This window comes from Ovis canadensis, chromosome 3, assembly GCF_042477335.2.
Source record: "Ovis canadensis isolate MfBH-ARS-UI-01 breed Bighorn chromosome 3, ARS-UI_OviCan_v2, whole genome shotgun sequence".
Taxonomy (NCBI): domain Eukaryota; kingdom Metazoa; phylum Chordata; class Mammalia; order Artiodactyla; family Bovidae; genus Ovis; species Ovis canadensis.
In genome coordinates, this window is record NC_091247.1 from 127,541,757 (window position 1) to 127,555,141 (window position 13,385).

The window sequence follows — 13,385 nt, forward strand, 5'->3', positions numbered from 1 at the left end:
CACAATATTGTAAATCAGTTAGACTTCAATTAAAAAATAAAGATATTGTAACAAATAATAAAGACTTTAAAAATTGAAAAAAAAATAAAGATAAAATGAGAGAATCCAACATAAAGGAAGTACAATAGTAGTTAAAGAATTCATACTTAACTACTTCTGAATTATTTGGCATTAACTGTGTAACTAAATTTTGGGGAGATGCAAATAGGGTTGTGCCTTCAGGTAAACTCAAGGCAATCACTTAACAAATCAGAGTGAAGAGTTGCCAGTTCCACACATATGAAAGCTAAAATAAGTGTATCTGAGATTCCTCCAGGTATTATTCCCTGACCTCTCTTTCCCACTGGCCGCACCTGCTCACACTCTCTCCTCCTCTTAAGCTGTACCTGTACCTGCACACGCGCAGTCATGTCCAACTCTTTATGGAAGATCCCCTGGAGATATTTAGACTGTACCTCTTCTCTATCTTCCCTTAATATTCTTTCATTTAACAGGTGGTTTGTAATGGTGAATTATTGCTCCACAGAGACAATGAACTCTTCGAGGGCAGGGAGTATGTTTTGTTCTTTGTAAAGTTTTAATCTAGTATTTAACAGTTTGAGTTAATTAATATATCTCTATGCTATAGAATGTTGCTCGAATGAATTGAGTAGGTGAATGAATGAGATGGTCACTATTTCGGCTGGGTAGTTTTTTCCTTCAGATAACCCAGTCAACTCTCCAGGATGGTTTTCATTCGACTGTTTCCAAGGCGGTTTTGTTTTCTAGCCTGATTATTTAACAGATAATATAAATTTTAAGTGGGCTTCTCAGTGGCTTAGTGGTAAAAAATACACCTGCCAATGCCGGAGACACAGGAAACTCAGGTTTGATCCCTGGGTTGGGAAGATTGCCTGGAGAAGGAAATGGCAAGCCAATCCAGTAATTTTGCCTGGGAAATCCCATAGACAGAGGATCCTGGTGAGCTATAGTCCAGGGGGTCACAAAAGAGCTGGACAGGACTTAGTGACTAAAGCAACAACAATTACTATAAATCAGAAACAGACATTAAGGTTATTGATATAGAAGATCCCTCAGCAGAACTAAATCTACAATTCCAGATGTATCGAAGGAATGAGACAGGTGGCCTAGTGGCTAAAAGTATAGTCTTTTTGTGTCAAAAGCAAACAAACAAATAAAAAAAACCCCAACAACTCAGATTAGAATATGGATCCTCTTGTTGATAGGGTATCCTTAGGAAGTGGACCTAATTTTTTCACAGCCTCTGTTTTGACTAATGCCTATTTCATAACATTGCTGTGAAATAAATTTGAATCAATCCTTAGCATATATTAAACATAATAATCTCATATATATTTTAAATATGGACATGAAGACTTTTAAGCAATAATAATAAATCAGATTGAAAATATAAAATAAACACACAAAAAAGACCTATGGGAGTCCATATGATAGAGTGTATTAATATAACTCCTGGAGTTAAAGACAGTAGGAGGTAATTTTGTGATGGGGTAAACATATCAGCAAAAAATAACTGTGGCCCTAGTGAGTAAATACTGTTCATACTGTTCATGGGATTCTCAAGGCAAGAATACTGAAGTGGTTTGCCATTCCCTTCTCCAGTGGACCACATTAATGATAGGATACTGAAAGACGTACTCCCCAGGTCAGTAGGTGCCCAATATGCTACTGGAGGTCAGTGGAGAAATAACTCCAGAAAGAATGAACAGTTGGAGCCAAAGCAAAAACAATACCCAGCTGTGGATGTGACTGGTGATAGAATCAAAATCTGATGCTATAAAGAGCAATATTGCACAGGAACCTGGGATGTCAGGTCCATGAATCAAGGCAAATTAGAAGTGGTCAAACAAGAGATGGCAACAATGAACATCGACATTCTAGGAATCAGAGAACTAAAATGGACTGGAATAGGTGAATTTAACTCAGATGACCATTATATCTACTAGGGAGGACAGGAATCCCTCAGAAGAAATGGAGTAGCCATCATGTTCAACAAAAGAACGGAAATGCAGTACTTGGATGCAATCTCAAAAATGACAGAATGATCTCTGTTCATCTCCAAGGCAAACCATTCAATATCACTGTAATCCAAGTCTATGCCCCAACCAGTAACACTGAAGAAGCTGAAGTTGAACAGTTTTATGAAGGTCTACAAGACCTTTTAGAACTAACACCCAAAAAAGATGTCCTTTTCATTATAGGGGACTGGAATGCAAAAGTAGGAAGTCAAGAAACACCTGGAGTAACAGGCAAATTTGGCCTTGGAATGCAGAATGAAGCAGGGCAAAGACTAATAGAGTTTTGCCAAGAAAATGCACTGGTCATAGCAAACACCCTCTTCCAACAACACAAGAGAAGACTCTACACATGGACATCACCAGATGGTCAACACTGAAATCAGATTGATTATATTCTCTGCAGCAAAAGATGGAGAAGCTCTATACAGTCGACAAAAACAAGACCAGGAGCTGACTGTGGCTCAGATTATGAACTCCTTATTACCAAATTCAGACTCAAATTGAAGAAAGCAGGGAAAACCTCTAGACCATTCAGGTATGACCTAAATCAAATCCCTTATGACTATACAGTGGAAGTGAGAAATAGATTTAAGGGCCTAGATCTGATAGATAGAGTGCCTGATTAACTATGGACTGAGGTTCATGACATTGTACAGGAGACAGGGATCAAGACCATCCCCATAGAAAACAAATTCAAAAAAGCAAAATGGCTGTCTGGGGAGACCTTAGAAATAGCTGTGAAAAGAAGAGAAGTGAAATGCAAAGGAGAAAAGGAAAGATATAAGCATCTGATGCAAAGTTCCAAAGAATAGCAAGGAGAGATAAGAATGCCTTCTTCAGCGATCAATGGAAAGAAATAGAGGAAAAGAACAGAATGGGAAAGACTAGAGATCTCTTCAAGAAAATTAGAGATACCAAGGGAACATTTCATGCAAAGATGGGAACGATAAAGGACAGAAATGGTATGGACCTAACAGAAGTAGAAGATATTAAGAAGAGATGGCAAGAATACACAGAAGAACTATACAAAAAAGATCTTCACGACCCAGATAATCATGATGATGTGATCACTCATCTAGAGCCAGACATCCTGGAATGTGAAGTCAAGTGGGCCTTAGAAAGCATGACTATGAACAAAGCTAGTGGAGGTGATGGAATTCCAGTAGAGCTATTTCAAATCCTGAAAGATGATGCTGTGAAAGTGCTGTACTCAATAGGCCAGCAAATTTGGAAAACTCAGCAGTGGCCACAGGACTGGAAAAGGTCAGTTTTCATTCCAATCCCTAAGAAAGGCAATGCCAAAGAACGCTCAAACTACTGCACAATTGCACTCATCTCACAAGCTAGTAAAGTAATGCTCAAAATTCTCCAAGCCAGGCTTCAGCAATACGTGAACCATGAACTCCACGATGTTCCAGCTAGTTTTAGAAAAGGCAGAGGAACCAGAGATCAAATTGCCAACATCCACTGGATCATGGAAAAAGCAAGAGAGTTCCAGAAAAACAAAGCCAAAGCCTTAGACTGTGTGGATCACAATCAACTGTGGAAAATTATGAAAGAGATGGGAATACCAGACCACCTGACCTGCCTCTTGAGAAATCTGTATACAGGCCAAGAAGCAACAGTTAGAACTGGACATGGAACAGCAGACTGGTTCCAAATAGGAAAAGGAGTACATCAAAGCTGTATATTGTCATTCTGCTTATTTAACTTCTATGCAGAGTACATCATGAGAAACGCTGGACTGGAAGAAACACAAGCTGGAATCTAGATTACTGGGATAAAGATCAACAGCCTCAGATATGCAGATGACACCACCCTTATGGCAGAAAGTGAAGAGGAACTAAAAAGCCTCTTGATGAAAGTAAAAGAGTAGAGTGAAAAAGTTGGCTTGAAGCTCAACATTCAGAAAACGAAGATCATGGCATCTGGTCCCATCACTCCATGGGAAATAGATGGGGAAACAGTGGAAACAGTGTCAAACTTTATTTTTGGGGACTCCAAAATCACTGCAGATGGTGACTCCTTGAAAGAAAAGTTATGACCAACCTAGATAGCATATTCAAAAGCAGAGACATTACTTTGCCAACTAAGGTCCATCTAGTCAAGGCTATGGTTTTTCCAGTAGTCATGAATGGATGTGAAAGCTGGACTGTGAAGAAGGCTGAGCGCCAAAGTATTGATGCTTTTGAACTGTGGTGTTGGAGAAGACTCTTGAGGGTCCCTTGGACTGCAAGGAGATCCAACCAGTCCATTCTGAAGGAGATCAGCCCTGGGATTTCTTTGGAAGGAATGATGCTAAAGCTGAAACTCCAGTACTTTGGCCACCTCATGTGAAGAGTTGACTCATTGGTAAAGACTCTGAAGCTGGGAGGGATTGGGGGCAGGAGAAGAAGGGGACGACAGAGGATGAGATGGCTGGATGGCATCACTGCTCGATGGACGTGAGTCTGAGTGAACTCCGGAAGTTGAGTATGGACAGGGAGGCCTAGTGTGCTGAGATTCATGGGGTCGCAAAGAGTCGGACACGACTGAGCGACTGAAAGGAACTGAACTGAACTGAGTGAGTAAATATCCATTTGTGACCAAGATAGACCAATTTATGGTTCTTGTATTTAATTACTAATGGCTCTCCATTTCACTGTCCCAATACTCAGGGTTTGGACAATGAATTGTGAGGTTCCTCTATGATGGTGCAAGTGCTGATCTGGAACATTTTAGGAGGAACTATTTGCACTATCTAATAAGCATCATACACTGAAAATTTGCACAGATATATATAGGGAGAGTTTCATCTTCAGTATACAAAGATATGGGTTGGTCAACATTTCTATTCTTTCCAAATAGTCAGTTTTTATTTTATCCAAATAAATATTTCTCTTTCCCTGTCTGACTCACTTCACTTAGTATGATATTTTCTTTTTCTTTTTTAATTTTTATTTTTACTTTATTTTACTTTACAATACTGTATTGGTTTCGCCATACATTGACATGAATCCGCCATGGGTGTACATGCGATCCCAAACATAGTATGATATTTTCTAATTGCATCCATCTTGCTGGTAAATGGCATTATTGCATTCTTCTGGGGTGCTGAGTAGTATTCCATTGTATATCTGTATTACATCTTTTTTGAGATGTCTTTGTTTTAAAAGCTATCCGTCTTCCAGCTATTAGGCTCATTTAAAGTTTTTGATCTTTAATTTCTCTCACATTACAGATCAGATATATATTTGTTGACTTTTTTTAAAACAAGCTGCAACTCTGGCTTATACTATGTGACAGTTTACTACATTGTCAATCTGTGCAGACCAGCTCTTCACAGAGGCCTAGAGATACTCAAGGTTCCAAACTGAAATTATCAGAGTTGAAGTTAATGGTGGAACAAAGATTTCCAGTTTTCTTCCATTTCTTTTTTTGGATTATTCAAGGCATTGAGGCTTAGTATACACACTGGGATAAACTAGGATGATTGTGAAGTATTAACATGAGATAAGAAAGGAAGCCTCCCTTCCAATTAATCAATCATCTAAAGAAATGTAATTCAAGAAAAAAAAATTATAAAATATGCCACAGTCTTTCAGAGTTACCTTTACAAACAGCAACTCTTACTCTGTATCTTCCCTTCATAAAGTGAAAACTGGCTTCCAGCTCTCTCTTCAATCTGGTTTCCCACCCTGTTCTTCTTCAAACTTGTACTGTAGCCACATGAGAGATTTTATTCCTTTATATTTGCCATGATGCATCAAGATACCAAAAGATAACCTTTACCAATATAGCTTTTCTCTCCTTCTTTCCCCTGCTTATCTGCTGCTCATCCTTCAGATCTCAGTTCAGGTGGTACTTCCACAGGGAAGACTTCACTGACCTTTGGTGTGAGGTCAGTTTCTCAGTTTTCCAGCACTGTGTACCTCTTCTACAACATTTGTGGAAGTTGAAATTCACCATTATTTTCTGTGATTATTTTATTTAAATCTGTTCCCTCCAGTACCTAAGACTCAATTCAGTTCAGTTCAGTCGCTCAGTCGTGTCCAACTCTTTGCGACCCCATGGACTGCAGCACATGAGGCTTCCCTGTCCATCACCAACTCCCAGAGCTTGCTCAAACTCATATCCATCGGGTCGGTGATACCATCCAGCCATCTCATCCTCTGTTGTCTCTTTCTCCTCCTGCCTTCAACCTTTCCCAGCATCAGGGTCTTTTCAGTGAGTTGGTTCTTCGCATCAGGTGGTCAAAGTATTGGAGTTTCAGCTTCAGCATCAATCTTTAAAATGAGTAATCAGGACTGATCTCCTTTAGGATGGACTGGTTGGATTTCCTTGCAGTCCAAGGGACTCTCAAGAGTCTTCTCCGACACCACAGCTCCAAAGCATCAATTCTTCGGCACTAAGCTTTCTTTATAGTCCAGTTCTCACATCCGTACATGACTACTGGAGAAGGATCTTCCATCTTTGTTGTGGCATGCAGGATCTTTAGCTGTGGCATGTGCGATTTAGTTCTCTGATCAGAGATAGAACCTGTGCCACCAACACTGGGAGCATGGAGTCTTAGCCATTGGACCACCAGGGAAGTCGCGTAGAGATTAGAAGGAAGCAAATGTGGTATTGGCTTTTGGAGCTAGTGCAATGCCTGGCTCAGTAAGCATTAGCTGAGTGAATGCATGAAAAACCTCAGCTTCACATGTTTTATACAGAAGGGAGAGTTTAGGCTATGCTGGTTGCCTAGAGAAACTGGAATATTTTTACCTTTTGAGTCTAGAGATGAAATGATGAGAAAATAATGTGTTGCTAAATGTAAAATTCCAAAGGTGTCAGACACACAGAATAAGTAACAGTGGCCACCTGCAGCCTAAAGAGAATGTTAACCATCCAGAATGTTTCCTGTTACATTCAGCGGGAAAATAACAGATTTTCTTTCTAATTCACTCATTTTCACTTTAATTAATCCTTAATTTTCTGGGTGACCCATGACATTTTCTCCAGATCCACCCCAAACTGTGTGGGTCTTAATACTGCTGACAGTCTTCATATAGCACATTTCTATACAAGAGATACAAGAGTATCTGTGTGTGTTTGTCCATTATGGTTACCATGGTTAGGAAATATTTCCTGAGAATGGTTTTTAAAGTAGCTATCAAAGTCAGGTAGACAGCTGTTTCAAAGTTGATAATGGTGAGCATGTAGATAACATGCAGACTTTGTTGCCAAGGACTGCAACAGTCTCAGGAGATTATGAATATTGTATTTTCAGGAAGATAACTGAAAATACCAAGCAGATCTATCTCTAAGGTACATGTTAGTAATCTTATAAATTATAGAAGCAAAAACACACCCTTAAAAAATCAAAATTATATTCAGATATAAAAAAATTTGTTGGATGTATAAAAGGAAAATTTAATGAATAAAGAAGAAGAAAGAATAGTGGGAAATAGAGGAAATGGATGGGGAAAAATCCTGTAATTAGAGGAAGATAAGAAAAAGAGAAACTTTCATGTCCTGAAGAGAGTTCATGTCAAATTTAAAAAATAAATATGTGAGCACATTTCTTCAGTAAAAGAATAAAATTATATTTCCAAGTACTATAATTATGTCTTGATTAAATCAGTCTACTCCTCTCTCAAGTATAAAATTAATGACAAAATTCCAGTTATTCAAGGATCAAGTGGTATAAAGATTTGTATGATCTTCACAGAATATATAACTCAGTATATTACAAACGTGCAAGTTTTTTTAAAAGTTTTAACCTCAGCCTTTTAAAATTTTAAATGTATAATCTTAATTCAGACACAGAATTATAAACCAAATACTTCATATAATAAGCTAAATTAACCTCATCATTTTCCTTTAAATGTAGCCATTAGATATTGTTTATATATACATTATATTAATACATGTAATAATTAAATTTCTTGCAATTTGAATGTATTTACAGTTCCAGTGTTTTCTGTTCTTGTTTATGATTTTTTTTTTTTTTGCCTGAGATACTTAATATTCAGGCCTCACTTATCTTTATCAGAAAATTACATACAGTTGACCCACGATGTCAGTTTGAATGCCAAGTTTCCACTCCTTCATGGAGTTTTTTTCCATAAAAATGTACTATAGTACCGCATGATCTATCTGTGGTTGGTTGAATCTGAGAATGTGGAGCTGTGGTATGAAAAACCAACTGTAAAGTTTTTAAAGTTTATTTGTTTTTAATTGGAGAATAATTGCTTTACAATATTCAACTGCAAACTTATACTTGGATATTTTTCCTTTGCAGGGGTTGATGTCCCTAACTCCTGCCTTGTTCAGGGGTCAACTCTATACTCTTATGGATTGAATTGTGTACACCAGATCTATTATGCTGAAGCCTTACATGTCAATGTGACTGTTTTTGGAGATAGGGCCTTCAAGGAGGTAATTAAACTTACATGAGGTCATAAAGGTGGGGCCAGAGGCCCATGAAACTGATAAGATAGAAGAAGGAAGAAGAGGAAGAAGCACTGGAGATTACTCACTCTTCCCACACACAGGTGCACAGAGAAAAGGCCATGTGAGGACAGAGAAAGAAGGCAGCGCTCTGCAAGTCAGGAGGAGAGGTCTCACCGGAAACAGACTTTTCCAGCACCTTGGTCTTGGGCTTCTAAGCTCCAGAACTGTGAGAAAATAAATTGCTATAGTTTAAACCACTCAGTCTATGGTGTAATATTACGGCAGCCCTGGTAGTCTAACACACATAGCATTGTATTTTATTTTATAACACACTTGAACTAGAGCCCTTTTGGTAGATCTACCAGATTTAGCATAGACATACTTACTTAACTAATCAAAGAGATAAAATAAAACTTACATTATCTGAAAATATAGCACATGTGTTTCACTGTTATTTAGTCACAAGGATACATTTTTCTATTTTATGATATAGCAATATCATAAAATAAGATATAGATATTGAAGATGTTTAACACTTTTTAATTAAACATTTTAGTTTCTTTGAAGAATCTCTGGTTCTTTGAAAGTGTTTTCTATCAAATTATCTTTAAGTATATTAATATCTATGTACAACATTTGACTATCACCCCTCATTTATTATTTGGGCAATATCCTCAGGAAAGTCATGAGGCAGAATGGTGAAGAATAGAGAATTAAAATATATTAAGTACCTGCTATAATCGATGAAGATTTTCCTTAAAAAGAAAAATCTTATTATAAAAATATATTAAAGTAAATCATAGCTGATCCTCTAGCAACACAGGGGTTGAGGTGCTGACCCTCTGCATAGTCAAAAATCCAAATACAATTTATAGCCTTAGGTATATGTTGTTCTTTCATATCATCTATTTCACATCCACAGATTCAGCCTGCTGGCGATCTTGGAAATCTTCAATTACTTACATCCAGACAAGAATATCTTTTAATATTTTCTCCAGGTAAGAATACTGGAGTGGGTTGCCATGCCCTCTTCCAGGGGATCTTCCCCACCCAGGTATCGAACATACCTCTTTTGTGCCTCCTGCATTGGCAGGCAGATTCTTTACCACTGCTTTAGGGGTTACAGATTTGAAAGATGGAGAAGAAACAGCCAGGGGTAACAGGTAAAAGCAGAATATATAAATTCTATGGAAGACAAATGAGGAGGGTATCTCAAGGAGAGAAGTCTCTTAGGACCTTCAACTTCTTATAGATATTTACCCTCCAACCTGAAACAACTAAATCAAGATGAAATGAATGAAAGAATAGCTTGCAAGATTTTGAACATCAGACAACAAAGGGTAGTGATCCCTGGCTAGGGGATTCCCAGGTGGCCGTAGTGGTAAAGAACCTGCCTGCCTATGCAGGAGACGTGAGAAGCAGGTTCGATCCCTGGGTCAGGAAGATCCCCTGGAGGAGGGCATGGCAAACCATTCCAGTATTCCTGACTGGGAAAACCCATGGACAAAGGAGCTTGGTGAGCTACAGTCCCTAGGGTTGCAGAGTCGGACATGACTAAAGTGACTTAGCACTCAGCACATTACCGCAAAGATGAAAAGCAAATGAGTCTTATGATTAGCCCAGCTTACTACATTTGAAGAGACTCCAGGCTGGTGCACGGAGGAGGTGATCGGGTGATACCAAGAAATGAGATGCAGCTGAGAGTTTGAGGAGAACAAGGTGGCTAGAATTCACAGGGCAGAGCACCAGAGAGGAGAGAGCTGTGTGGAGAGAGAAACCTAGACACCTGCAGAGGCCTTCCTTGAGCATTCAGAGCCCTGCTCAGCACTCCAGCTTATACAGCTGGGGCTGATTTGCCTGAACCAACTACAGGAAATATCACCTGAGGCTCACACAGGATGGCAAATGAATGCCTGTCCTCATCAGCCAGACTGGGACTTGATGGGATATTCAGAAGGCTTTGCCTGAGTAGTAGGAATATTTAGTCCAAAAGGCTGCTCCTTTCTAACATCTTCTGAAAAGTAAAACTAAAAATAACGAATTGTTTTCAACTAATTTAACTTTATTTCAGAAGAAAGCTCAATAATTGTAATACAAACTTTTAGTTTCAAACAAGGTAAAATTCACAATGACCCAGGGATCAAAGCGGGTCTCCTGCATTGCGGGCGGACTCTTTACTGACTGAGCCACCAGGGAAGCCCCCTTAAACCTACACAATGTCTTATGCTAATTATATACCAATAAAGCTGGAAAATATTACAGACTTTGAAAAATCAACATTTTGACTTTATGTAGAAGATAGCTATTTGCTTATCTCTAAACAATTCATGATGATGTCCTCATCTGTTCCACTCTCTACCTGAATACAGTAATGCTAACTTAAGGAAATGGGTAGTGAGTAAACACTGTAATCTGATTTATTTTTAGGATGTTGTATTCTCTAGCCTTAAAATACTGAACGACTATATTAATGATCACTACATACAATATACTGCCCAGTTATAATCTGCTGGATTTGCAAATTCTATTTCCTTGTTTATTTGAATAGTTAGTAGGAGGTCTGGATTTGATGTTCCTTAGAAACACTTGTTGATTCAACTTACTCATCTCTTTAGAGAGAGAAATCAATTTTTATAGTCATATAAAAATGCCATGAAGATATCAGTGCACTTCATTTTCAGAAATAGTACACCATAAATAGAATAAATGCGTTTTATATTTCCTGTATTGATATTTTAAAAATATCCCAAGAATAATACTTGTAAAAGATAAATTCAGTCAGGTGAATATATGAAACCTGTATCACCAGGACGTTAACTCACTCATTCAAAAAAATTTGCATTTTTGGTACACTTCTCTAACATATAAAAGTCACTAATTTTGCTTGTACTGTGAAGGAAACAAAGACAGCAGGCAGGAGGATAAGTGATATTCTTATCTCCAGCAAACCCATAATCTACTAGGATTGTTGAGAAATCTCCATAGTAAACTATAATGAAAGGTCACAAGGAAGTAATGGTAATAAAAGAGATACAACCGGTAGTTTAGAAAAACCAGTGTGTACCAGTGGATTCAAAGATGATTTCACACTATAGCTGACATTTACATTGGACTGTCAATAACTTCAGATATGCAGATGACACCATCCTTATGGCAGAAACTGAAGGGGAACTAAAAAGCCTCTTGATGAAAGTGAAAGAGCAGAGTGAAAAAGTTGGCTTAAAGCTCAACATTTAGAAAACTAAGATCATGGCATCTGGTCCCATCATTTCATGGGAAATAGATGGGGAAACAGTGGAAACAGTGTCAGACTTTATTTTGGGGGGCTCCAAAATCACTGCAGATGGTGACTGCAGCCATGAAATTAAAAGACACTTACTCCTTGGAAGGGAAGTTATGACCAACCTAAACAGCATATTCAAAAGCAGAGATATTACTTTGCCAACAAAGGTCCATCTAGTCAAGGCTATGGTTTTTCCAGTAGTCATGTATGGATGTGAGAGTTGGACTGTGAAGAAAGCTGAGCACCGAAGAGTTGATGCTTTTGAACTGTGGTGTTGGAGAAGACTCTTGAGAGTCCTTTGGACTGCAAGGAGATCCAACCAGTCCATCCTAAAGGAGATCAGTCCTGGGTGTTCACTGGAAGGACTGATGCTGAAGCTGAAACTCCAATACATTGGCCACCTCATGGAGAGCTGACTCATTGGAAAAGACCCTGATGCTGGGAAAGATTGAGGACAGGAGGAGAAGGAGACAACAGAGGATGAGATGGCTGGATGGCATCACCAACTCGATGGCCATGAGTTTGAGTGATCTCCAGGAGTTGGTGATGGCCAGGGAAGCCTGGCATGCTGCTATTTATGGGGTCACAAAGAGTTGGACACGACTGAGCAACTGAACTGACCTGATGACAGGTTAATCATGAATGAGCAGAGATCATGAAGAACACTAAAGTTGTGAGGGAGGTGATCAAATTTAGGGAAGAATATTTGAAGGAGAATACTTTGTTTCTATATAGAACTTTATATTCCCTTGGATATAAAGTGTTTAGAAATGCTTAAATTTGTGTACAGTATCGTTGCTCAGTCACTCAGTTGTGTGGGGGGTCTTTGTGACCCCATGGACTGCAGCATGCCAGGCTTCCCTACCCTTTACCATCTCCCACAGTTTGCTCAGACTCATGTTATTAAGTTGATGATGCCATCCAACTATCTCACCCTCTGTTGCCCCCTTCTTCTCCTGTCCTCATTCTTCCCCAGCATCAGAGTCTTTTCCAATGAGTCGGCTTTTCGCATCTGGTGATGAAGTGTTGGAGCTTCAGCTTCAGCATCAGTACTTCCAATGAATATTCAGGGTTGATTTCCTTTAAGATTGAATGGTTTGATCTCCTTGCTGTCCAAGGGACTCTCAAGAGTCGTCTCCAGCACCAGAGTTTGAAAGCATCAGTTCTTCAGTGCTCAGCCTTCTTTATGGTCCAACTCTCACATCTGTATATGACTACTGGAAAACACATAGCTTTGACTATATGGACCTTTGTAGGTGAAGCGACATCTCTGCTTTTTGATACACTGTCTAGGTTTGTCATAGCTTTTCTTCTTTTAGGAGCAAACGTCTTTTCATTTCATGGCTGTAGTCACTGTGCAGTAATTTTGGAGCCCAAGAACATAGTCTGTTACTGTTTCCATTGTTCCTCCGTCTATTTACCATCAAGTGGTGGGATCAGATGCCATGATCATATATTTTGAATGTTGAGTTTTAAGCCAGTATTGTAGTTTATGACAAACAGGGAAACATTATCTAAGGTACCTGAGTTGGAGACACAAATAATCCATTAAAAAATAATAGCTAAAAATATAACATGCATCAGCTCAAACCACCCCCAGATCATTTTACTGCTCTCAGGCCTGACTTCCTTAGTCTAATAATTTA

The 13,385-nt window shown here is 38.7% G+C and overlaps 1 long non-coding RNA gene across 7 annotated transcripts in view; it reads left to right on the forward strand.

Annotated features, from left to right (window-relative positions):
* Positions 1–13,385, forward strand: part of LOC138435699 (uncharacterized) — a 260,432-nt gene that overhangs the window by 168,170 nt on the left and 78,877 nt on the right. For 2 of the 7 annotated variants that reach the window (XR_011255191.1, XR_011255194.1), the window contains exon 5: positions 9,379–9,454. The exons of 3 other annotated variants lie outside the window; for them this stretch is intronic. This is a non-coding gene — a long non-coding RNA (uncharacterized lncRNA). Of the gene's footprint in view, positions 1–8,304; positions 8,442–8,557; positions 8,714–9,378; positions 9,455–13,385 lie in introns of those variants that run through there. 2 more of the 7 variants (XR_011255195.1, XR_011255186.1) reach the window with 2 other exon arrangements.